Raw genomic sequence first — 11318 nt, 5'->3', positions numbered from 1 at the left:
GCGCATCTACTACTATGAAATTTGTAGTCCTTGTCCGTTTCTGGGGTTCTTCTCCGAGTGAGATGACCAACTTGATCTGGCCGATCCACAACACTTCGTTGCCCGTAAAACCGTAAAGCGGAGTCGACATGGGCAGCAGTTCACTCCGGTCAATTTGCAATTGATCGAATGCCTTCATGTATATGATATTTACCGAGCTCCTTGTATCAATAAAAGTGCGATGGACTGTATAATTGGCAATTACCACTGGAATGATTAATGCATCGTCGTGGGGGACCTCCACTCTCTCCAAATCCTTAGGCCCGAAGCTAATCTCGGGTCCCTCAACTTTCTTCTTGCTGGAGCCAACAGTGTGGATCTCGAGCCACCCCGCATGTAACTTCTTTGCTCAGTTAGAATCTCCGCCGGTCGGCCCGCCGGCGATCATTCCTATCTCCCCTCGAGCGGCGTTACTTCGATTCTCTTCTTTCCTTGTGGATGACCTGGTCCGTTCGAAGGAGGCTCAGGTAGGGATTCAATCCCTTTGTGGTTGGTGGTGGGGTGACCCGGTCGTCCTTTCCGAATTCCTTCGTTCTGCAGATTGGCTTCGGTGATACCGATCCGGAAGTACCAATTGTCGGCGGTATCCGCGCGAAACCGACCTGCTAGCTGCCATGCCAGGTCATAGCAGTCCTTGGTGTTGTGCGTTGTCGACAAGTGGAAGGTGCAAAACATCGATGCCCACCTCTTGCTTCTTGGATGAGCGGTCGTCACTTGCTGTACGACATGTGGCCGAGTCTCCTGGTGTGGAGTGGCTCCCGACCGAGGCCCTTTAGGCGGTTGATGAGTGTTCGGTTAACGCCGTTTGGATGCTCTTGTGGGCTCGGCGGCTGTCTCCTTTTTCCTTACCGCCTGAGCTTCTTCCACATTAATATATTCATTGACATTCTTTTGGAGATTACCAAAGTACTTTGGCGGCCGCCGAATGAGCGATCGGAAGAATTCTCCCTCGGTGAGCCCTTAGGTGAAGGTGTTCACCAATACATCTGAAGAGACTACTGGAATATCCATTGCTATCTGATTGAAGCATTGGATATAGGTCATCAGGGCCTCTAGGGGCCCTTGCTTCAGCGAGAACATATTCACGCTCGTCTTTTGGTGGCGGCGACTACTAGCAAAGTGATGTAGAAATGTCGCTCGGAAGTCCTTGAAGCTGTGGATCGAGCTGTTTGGCAACCATTTGAACTATTGTTGGGCCGATCCAGATAAAGTGGTAAGGAAGACTCGGTATTTCACCCCGTCCGTATACTGGTGAAGGGTTGCCGCGTTGTCAAACTTGGCCAAATGGTCATCGGGATCGGTTGCTCCATTGTACTCCCCGATCATTAGCGGGGTATAATGCTTCGACAGAGGGTCATTTAGAATCCCCTCCGAAAATTGTTGATTGACCGACTTAGGCGAGTCGTCTTCCCTCGGAGATTTTCCCTTTCGTGCATCTCACACGGGCACCTCATCCGAAGAAGATCCCCGGTCTCTATCTGCTCGACCTCTTCTTTTGGAGGAGCCCATGATAGTGCTTAGTTGAAGGGGATTGGCACATTGTGAGTGTCCCCATATGAACCAATTGGTCTCCTATTTGGCTCCCGAGCGGAAAGTTGATCCACTCAATCTTCTCTTTCTCTTTCATCCTGTTGACTTGCTGCAGAGGCGGCAAGCTCATGCGTCGGCCGATCCACTCAATCTTCTCTTTCTCTTTCATAATGTTGACTTGCTGCAAAAGCGGCAGGCTCATGCGTTGGCCGATCGGCCAACGCCTGTTACTGTTGCTCCAATATTTTCGTCACTCGAGCTTGTATTAGTGCATTGAAATCCTCTTGCGTCAGCGTCATTGTTGTGAGTTGTCCAGCGTCTTCCATCTTCTTATTCGGATATAGGCCACGTTCCCACAGACGACGCTGTAAGACCGTTGAATTCGATAGAGGGGGGGGTGAATATCGATTCAAAAATCTCGAGTTAAAACGCAGCGGAAAAGTACAGAAGTAAAGAGATGAACACTGTTGATTTTTATTTCGTTCGGAGCCTGTGACGACTCCTACTCGAAGGCCCGTACTCCTTGAGTACTTTCGTTGGGCAATTCACTAGCAATTCGGATAATTACAATTTACGTACAAATATTGCTAATGAAAAAGAAAGAAAACAAAGCTAACCGACAAACAATGAATTAAAAAGAGAGCCGGAGTGAGTCGTCGGAGCTTTGTGAACGTCGTTGGAGCGCAGAGCAGCAGAGTGATTGGACTCAGAGTTCTCAGAAGACTTATGTTAAGAAGCTCCTGCCTGGGGCTTCTTTTATATGCTGCTCTGGGCGCCTGGATCCCTTCCGGGCGCCTGGAATGTGACGTAACACTCCCAACCAGCATGCTCCAAGTGTCAACGTCGTCCTGGGGATAAAATTTGCCTCCGGGCGCTTGGATCCCTTCCAGGCGCCCGGACCCTCACTGTTCCCAACCTGCAAAACAGTGTTAGTCCGAGGCAAATAAACCCTGCAGCACAGTTGGTTAGCACATTTTTATAGATACGCTAGGTAATAAAAATTAGCATCAAGAGTATGACTTAGATTCCGTCTTTCCGAGACCGGAATCTAGTCACGATCTCGACTTAGATATCTGAAATGGATCTAAGCCGGATCGACGCCTAATGTTCCCTTCCCGGGAACGCGCCCTCGCAGTCACTCCCCTCCAGTTGTTGGAGTGTATACTGAAAGCCTAAGCTTTGTAAACATTCATTATGAATAAAGAATCACATTTGGTCTAATTATCTACATTTCTTTGTAGTTGTTCATTTAATTTATATTGTAGATAACATAGTATGTGGTGTCACATACAGAAGATGATGTTATCAGTACCTTATAAATTATAAACAGTAGCTCACGACCAGAATGGAAAGGAACAAACCATTAGAAGGTCGTAGTGTAATTAGGTATTAGTTTATCTTGACCATATAATTACACTAGTACACTCAGAGTGTATTGAGTAGGACCATTTGAGGTCGTTTCTTTATACTGACTTTATAAAGGAACAAAGACCTCGGTTATTATGGAAGTGTGTGCTCTTAATCCTAATATAATAACAAGCACATATATTTGATATTTATTTCTTTAATTTATCAATGGGTGAGATTTAGTTCGATGAATCAATAAGCCCGATAAATTGGGAAATGATATCACTTATAGTGTGTGTTGTTCATTATAGAAGGAAACTGTGTCCTAGAGATACTAGGTTGATAATGTCCCCAAGAGGAGCTCATAAGGATTGTCATGTTAAACCCTGCAGGTGGACTTAGTCCGACATGACGATAAGGTTGAGTGGTACTACTCTTGGACTTAGACATTAATTAAATGAGTTGTCAGTAACTCACTTAATTAGTGGACATTCGATATCTTAAACACAGGGAGACTAACACACTCATAATAAGAAGGAGCCCAAAAATGTAATTTGGGATTGGTGCGGTAGTTCAATGATAGTTCTCTAGTGGAATGAATTATCATTGATAAAATTAAGTTGTGTGTTCGGGGCGAACACGGGATGCTTAATTTTATCGGGAGACCAAAACCAATTCCTCCTCTCGGTCCCTATCGTAGCCTCTTATTTATAGAGTTCTATACCCACCTATACCCACCCAATAGGGGCCGGCCAAGCTAGCTTGGGATCAAGCTAGGGCCGGCCTAGGTATAAAATTGGGTGGCCGGCCCTAGCTTGAACCCAAGCTAGTAGGGCCGGCCAAAATAAATTAAAAAAGAAATTTAATTTTAATTTTTATTATGTGGTAGATATAATTTAAAGAGAATTAAAATTAAAATATCTCTCTTGTAAAAGATTTACAAAAGATTAAAGAAAGAGATTAGATCTCTTTCCTTATTTGTAGATTGGAGAGATTTTATTTTCTCTTTAAAATTATTCACATGTTAATAAAATTAAAATTATAGATATTTCCTTTTATTAACCATGAAGAGATTTTAAAGAGAAATTTTTTTTAAAAAAAATTTCCGGAAACAAATAAGGAAAGTTTTAATTGTTGATTGAAACTTGTCCAATTTGCTTCCTCTTGATGTGGTCGGCCATTAGAGTTTATTTGGGAAATTTTATTTTATTTTTCTCAAATAAATCATGTCAAGGAAATTAAGGAAATTTTATTGTAAATAAATTTCCTAATTTGCCTAGGCCAAGGAATATAAAAGAAGGGGTAGGGGTGCCTTCATGAGACACAACCTCTATTGTTTTCTCTCCCTTTTTCCTTGGTGTTGTGGCCGGCCATTACCCTCTCCCTCTCTTCCTCTTGTGGTGGCTGAATACTTCATCTTTCTTGGAGTTCTTGTGGTGGCCGGATACTACTTGGAGAAGAAGAAGAAGAAGGAGAGAAAGCTAGCATCTCTTGGAGCTTGGTTAGTATTTTGATTTTCTTCTTTGGTAAAGTTCTTCCTTTGTGGCCGAACCTTGCTTGGAGGAGAAGAAGGTGGTTGGTGGTTGGTGGTTTCTCGTCTCGGAAGATCGTTGCCCACACAACGTCTGAGGTTAGAAGAGGAATACGGTAGAAGATCAAGAGGTTTTTCTACAAGGTATAACTAGTAATTTCTATTTCCGCATCATGCTAGTTATTTATGGAAATAATACCAAATACAAGAGGCTTACGTTCTAGAATTTCGAATATGTTTTTTCAAAGTTGTGTTCTTTTGTTTCTTTCTTTTCCTTTGTGATTTGATTGCTCTCTTTGGTTAACCTAAAGTTATTTTAGGAAATTAAATATTAGCTTTCTATTAAAGGTTTTGTCTAGTCGGTGGTGGTTGCTCCCATATCCAAGAAGGCCATGTGCCTCGCCACGTCAGTACTGGGAACCTTTTATGGAAATTAATATTTAATGGAATTAATAACTTAAGGAGACTTGGGTCGAACGTGTTAAGTTCCGCAGGAGATCCAAGTTAAAACCTAAAAGAACAAATAGATTAAGTTTTGGATCAAACGTGTTAAGTTCCGCAGGCGATCCAAAATTTAATTTAAAAGAACACATGGTAGCTAGGAAAAAGGTTCAGACCTTTGTACAAAATTTTTGTACAGTGGAACCTATAGGTTTTCCGAGTAGCAACCAACAATTGGTATCAGAGCTAGGGTTTTGCCTCTGTGTATTTGGTATTTAGTTTAATTATGCACATGTCATACATAATTTAGGCAGGATAATAGTAGGATGTGCTAACTTTGTGGATGCGGGATCCAACTATTATGGCTTTTAGTTAATTATATGTGTGATTGGACCCTTGGACATGTCAAGGGTAATTTATATGTGTGTGCATGATTGTATTAAAATACAGCAGGAGGTCGTATTTAGTTTTATTAGGATTTTATTTTGATCTAGATACATGTACATTCCTTTTATGGAATATAGGATCAAAATGTAAAATTCTATTTATGTCATGGATCGAATCTTGCAAAGCGTGGAACCTTCTAAGGACCAGAGGCGCAGCGGAACTGAGCAAGATGGATGCGACAGCTAGACCCGGTGGCGGTGGCCAAATATGGCAGCAGCTTGATGACAACACACGAGGATAATTAAAGATAAAAGCCATAATAGTTGAAAATTAGATTTTCTATTTATTGCTTTTATATTGTGTGTGCATATTAGTTTACAAGTTTAGTAGGCTAGCATAGTTAAAATTCCTCATTTGTAAATAACTAAGTGGGAGAGGGATTTTTAAGTAAATCCCATGGTCTCCATTACTGGTTTGTAAGTGATGCAAACAAGCTTGCGCGTTGGCTCTGAGTGCCTTCCTCCATAACGGATGAGCTTGTTTGCGGATCACTAGAACAGACTTCCATTTTTGGATGACTATAGGAAGATAATTAAGAGCGTGTGACCTTCCCCAACGGAAGGGGCATAATCTTATTAATGGACTTAGTGTCAAGTAATGGTGAACACTTAGACACATCTAATAGTATCCTCCCCAACGGAGTCACTGCTATTATTTGTGTGACCAAATAATACCAACTATTAATTTTATTTGTCAAAAAGTTAGGTTGACAAGATAATAAAATTAATGGGTTAAAACCCTCCTTTTACAAATGTTGAAATTGTATACGTCCACACTAACGTGGCATACAAAATTCACGGTGTTATGAGGTGTTGGTTAATTTAAAATAGTATTGTTTGAGGAATCAATATTATTCTAAATCTAGAGTTCTGACCAAAAGTTATTTGTGATTCTTAGGATGACTTTCAACCCACTGTCCATCATACTTCAACAAAATAGACTTACTGGACCAAATTACATAGATTGGAAAAGAAACCTGGATATTGTTCTGACTGCTGAAAGCTATAAATTTGTACTGACTGAACCTTGTCCTGATGCACCCACTGGTGAATCTACCCAAGAGAAGATTGAATATCATAAGAGATGGGTAAAGGCAGATGAGATGGTGCGGTGTTACATTTTGGCTTCAATGTCAAATGTATTGCAACATCAGCATAAAGATTTACCAACAGCTTATGATATTATGAACAATCTCAAGGAACTCTTTGGTCATCAGGATAGGGCTTCTAGACAAGAAGCTATGAGAAAGATAATGACAGCCACCATGCAAGAGGGTACTCCTGTAAGGGATCATATCCTAAACATGATGGCTTATCTGAACGAGATACAGATCCTTGGAGGAGAAATTGATGGGGAAACCCAGATCGATATGATCCTCCAAACGCTACCTAGAAGTTTTGAGCAGTTCCGCCTGAACTATAATATGAATAAGAGGATTTATTCATTAGGGGAACTACTGACAGAACTTCAAGCGGCAGAAGGATTATTTCGTCAAAATTCTCAAATTCACTATGCTGAAAATGGTTCTACTTCTAAACCGAGAGGAAAGAAGAAGAAGAAACAAGCTGGTTCAGCAAAGAAAGTGAATAAATCTCAGAGTACAGGATTTAAAGCTGGAGTGAAGAAGCCGAAGGGCAAGTGCTTCATCTGCAAACAGTCAGGGCATTGGAAGGCGGACTGTCCTCGTAAGAACCAAAACAAAGGTATATCTCATGCTCTAGTTGTTGAAACATGTTTAGCGGTGTTATCTACCAGCACCTGGTGTGTAGATACGGGAGCCACTGATCATGTCTGCAATTCCTTGCAGGGGTTCCAGGAAACCCGACGACTATCTGAAGGGGAGATTACCGTCTACATGGGCAATGCTACTAAGGTGGCAGCTGTTGCAGTGGGAGACGTCTACTTATCTTTTAGTAGAAATAAAACTTTGGTTTTAAGAAATTATCTTTATGTACCCAGTTTTAGAAAGAATTTAATTTCAGTTTCTAAACTGTTTTTAGATGGATATTCAGTTTCTTTCAGTAACGATGTAGTTATTAAAAGAAATAAAGTGATTATCTGTTCTGGTGCATTAGTTGGCAATTTGTATATTTTAAATCCAATTTCTTCCACAAAGCAAAACATGGAAATTTATAACTCATCTTCTAATTCTAATAAGAGAAAAGAACCTTCAGAAATGAACCAAGCATATCTTTGGCATCTAAGACTTGGTCATATTAATTTAAGTAGGATTCAGAGGCTTATAGCCGATGGACTTTTGAGTTCATTAGAGTTGGAAAATTTTTCAACTTGTGAATCTTGCTTAGAAGGTAAAATGACCAAGAGGCCGTTCAAGGCCAAGGGGTATAGAGCCAAAGAAGTGTTAGAGTTGGTTCACTCTGATTTGTGTGGTCCTATGTCTGTCCAGGCAAGAGGAGGTTTTGAATATTTTGTCTCTTTCATAGACGATTATTCAAGATATGGATACATTTACCTAATGCGCCGCAAGTCCAAGTGCTTTGACAAGTTCAAAGAATACAAGGCTGATGTGGAGAAACGATTAGGTAAAAGTATCAAGACACTACGATCTGATCGTGGTGGCGAATACCTCTTAGGAGAGTTTAGGAATTACTTATCAGAGGCTGGGATTCAATCCCAATTGTCTGCACCTGGAACACCCCAACAGAATGGTGTAGCAGAACGAAGGAATAGGACTCTTATGGAGATGGTTAGATCGATGATGAGTTATTCAGAATTACCAAATTCGTTTTGGGGATATGCTCTGGAAACAGCAGTATACGTTCTGAACTTAGTACCTTCTAAATCAGTTTCTTCTACTCCCATAGAATTGTGGAATGGGCGAAAACCCAGTCTAAGACATATTCGGATTTGGGGTAGTCCAGCACATGTGCTGAAACCAGATGATGATAAGTTAGAATCTCGTACAGAAGTTCGCGTGTTTGTAGGATATCCCAAAGGAACGAAAGGTGGTTTATTTTATAGTCCTAAAGACCAGAAGGTCATTGTTAGCACCAATGCCCAGTTTTTAGAAGAAGACTATATAATGGATCACAAGCCCAGTAGTAAAGTTGTTTTAGAAGAACTTAGAGAGGACATGTCTACTTCAGTACCAACAGTACAAGATGAAGTACCACAAGAGACTGCAACACGTGTCACACATGATGCACAACCACAAACAGTACCTCGTCGTAGTGGGAGGGTTGTGAGGCAGCCTGAAAGATTCATGTTTTTGGGAGAGTCTTCGGACTTGATCCCGGGTAAACATGAACCTGATCCCCGGTCATATGACGAAGCACTCCAAGATATAGATGCAGCATCTTGGCAAAAGGCAATGAATTCTGAAATAGAGTCCATGTATTCTAATAAGGTCTAGGAGCTTGTAGAACCACCTGATGGTGTAAAAGCCGTTGGATGCAAGTGGATCTACAAAAGGAAAAGAGGGACAGACAGGAAGGTAGAAACCTTCAAAGCTAGGCTTGTTGCGAAAGGGTACACTCAGAAAGAGGGAATCGATTATGAGGAAACCTTTTCACCGGTAGCCATGCTTAAGTCTATCCGAATACTCTTATCCATTGCTGCTCATATGGATTATGAGATTTGGCAAATGGATGTCAAGACAGCTTTCCTTAATGGAAGTCTTGAAGAGAACATCCATATGAAGCAACCAGAAGGGTTCATTGAAAAAGGCAAAGAGCATCTAGTGTGCAAGCTTAATCGGTCCATTTATGGACTGAAGCAAGCTTCAAGGTCTTGGAACATCCGGTTTAATGAAGTAATCCAGTCATATGGATTTATTCAAAGTCCGGATGAGTCTTGTGTATATAAGAAGTGTAACGGAAACGTGGTGGTATTTCTTGTACTATACGTAGATGATATTTTGTTAATTGGCAACAATGTCAAGGTATTATCAGACGTAAGGGTATGGTTGTCCAAACAATTTGATATGAAGGACTTAAGAGATTGTGCACACATTCTTGGGATCAAAGTTATAAGGGATCGTAAGAAAAGAATGTTATGTCTGTCCCAAGCTTCATATATAGATACAATCCTTGCTCGTTTTAGCATGCAGGATTCCAAGAAAGGTTTCTTACCTTTTAGACATGGAGTAGCTCTATCTAAAGAGATGCCTCCAAAGACATCGAAAGAGATAGAGGACATGAAAGCAGCTCTTTATGCAATAGGAAGCCTAATGTATGCAATGCTATACGAGACCGATATCATTTTGTGGGCATGGTCAGAGATATCGAGTAACCTCGACAAGGACATTGATCGCGGTAAAGCATATATTAAAGTACCGAGAAGGACTAGAGATTATATGCTAGTTTACCAGCACGATCCGCCCCGTGGGTTACACGATTGATTTCCAATCGATAGGGATAACAAGAAGTCTACATCAGCTATGTGTTTACTTTAGAGGTGGAGCCATTTTATGGAGGAGTGTTAAGCAAATGCGTTTTGGACTCAACCATGGAAGTCGAGTATGTAGCAGCCTCTGAGGCGGCTAAAGAAGGTATGGCTCAGAACTTTCTAATGAACTTAGATGTGATTCTGGTTTGCCCAAAATCATCACAATTTATTGTGATAACAGCAGTGCAGCAAACTCGAAGGAACCACGAGCCCATAAGGCAAGTAAACATATAGAGCGCAAGTACCACCTGATAAGAGATATCGTGAAGCGAGGAGAAGTTGTCATCGCCAAGATTGCATCAGCGGATAACCTGGCAGATCCTTTCACTAAGGCCCTTCCGGCGAAAGCTTTCGATCGGTATGTGGAGGGAATGGGAATCAGATGTATGGTAGAAGATATGACAACTTAGTCATTAGTATAAGTGGGAGATTGTTGGAGTGTATACTGAAAGCCTAAGCTTTGTAAACATTCATTATGAATAAAGAATCACATTTGGTCTAATTATCTATATTTGTTTGTAGTTGTTCATTTAATTTATATTGTAGATAACATAGTATGTGGTGTCACATACAGAAGATGATGTTATCAGCACCTTATAAATTATAAACCAGAATGGAAAGGAACAAACCATTAGAAGGTCGTAGTGTAATTAGGTGTTAGTTTATCTTGACTATATAATTACACTAGTACACTCAGAGTGTATTGAGTAGGACCATTTGAGGTCGTTTCTTTTATACTGACTTTATAAAGGAACAAAGACCTCAGTTATTATGGAAGTGTGTGCTCTTAATCCTAATATAATAACAAGCACATATATTTGATATTTATTTCTTTAATTTATCAATGGGTGAGATTTAGTTCGATGAATCAATAAGCCCGATAAATTGGGAAATGATATCACTTATAGTGTGTGTTGTTCATTATAGAAGGAAACTGTGTCCTAGAGATACTAGGTTGTTAATGTCCCCAAGAGGAGCTCATAAGGATTGTCATGTTAAACCCTGCAGGTGGACTTAGTCCGACATGACGATAAGGTTGAGTGGTACTACTCTTGGACTTAGACATTAATTAAATGAGTTGTCAGTAACTCACTTAATTAGTGGACATTCGATATCTTAAACACAGGGAGACTAACACACTCATAATAAGAAGGAGCCCAAAAATGTAATTTGGGATTGGTGCGGTAGTTCAATGATAGTTCTCTAGTGGAATGAATTATCATTGATAAAATTAAGTTGTGTGTTCGGGGCGAACACGGGATGCTTAATTTTATCGGGAGACCAAAACCAATTCCTCCTCTCGGTCCCTATCGTAGCCTCTTATTTATAGAGTTCTATACCCACCTATACCCACCATCATGACGGCCAAGCTAGCTTGGGATCAAGCTAGGCCTAGGTATAAAATTGGGTGGCCCGCCCTAGCTCAAGCTAGGGCCGGCCAAAATAAATTAAAAAGAAATTTAATTTTAATTTTATTATGTGGTAGATATAATTTAAAGAGAATTAAAATTAAAATATCTCTTGTAAAAGATTTACAAAGATTAAAGAAAGAGATTAGATCTCTTTCCTTATTTGT

Source organism: Zingiber officinale, chromosome 6B (assembly GCF_018446385.1).
Source record: "Zingiber officinale cultivar Zhangliang chromosome 6B, Zo_v1.1, whole genome shotgun sequence".
Classification (NCBI taxonomy): domain Eukaryota; kingdom Viridiplantae; phylum Streptophyta; class Magnoliopsida; order Zingiberales; family Zingiberaceae; genus Zingiber; species Zingiber officinale.
This window is presented reverse-complemented; position numbering follows the sequence as displayed.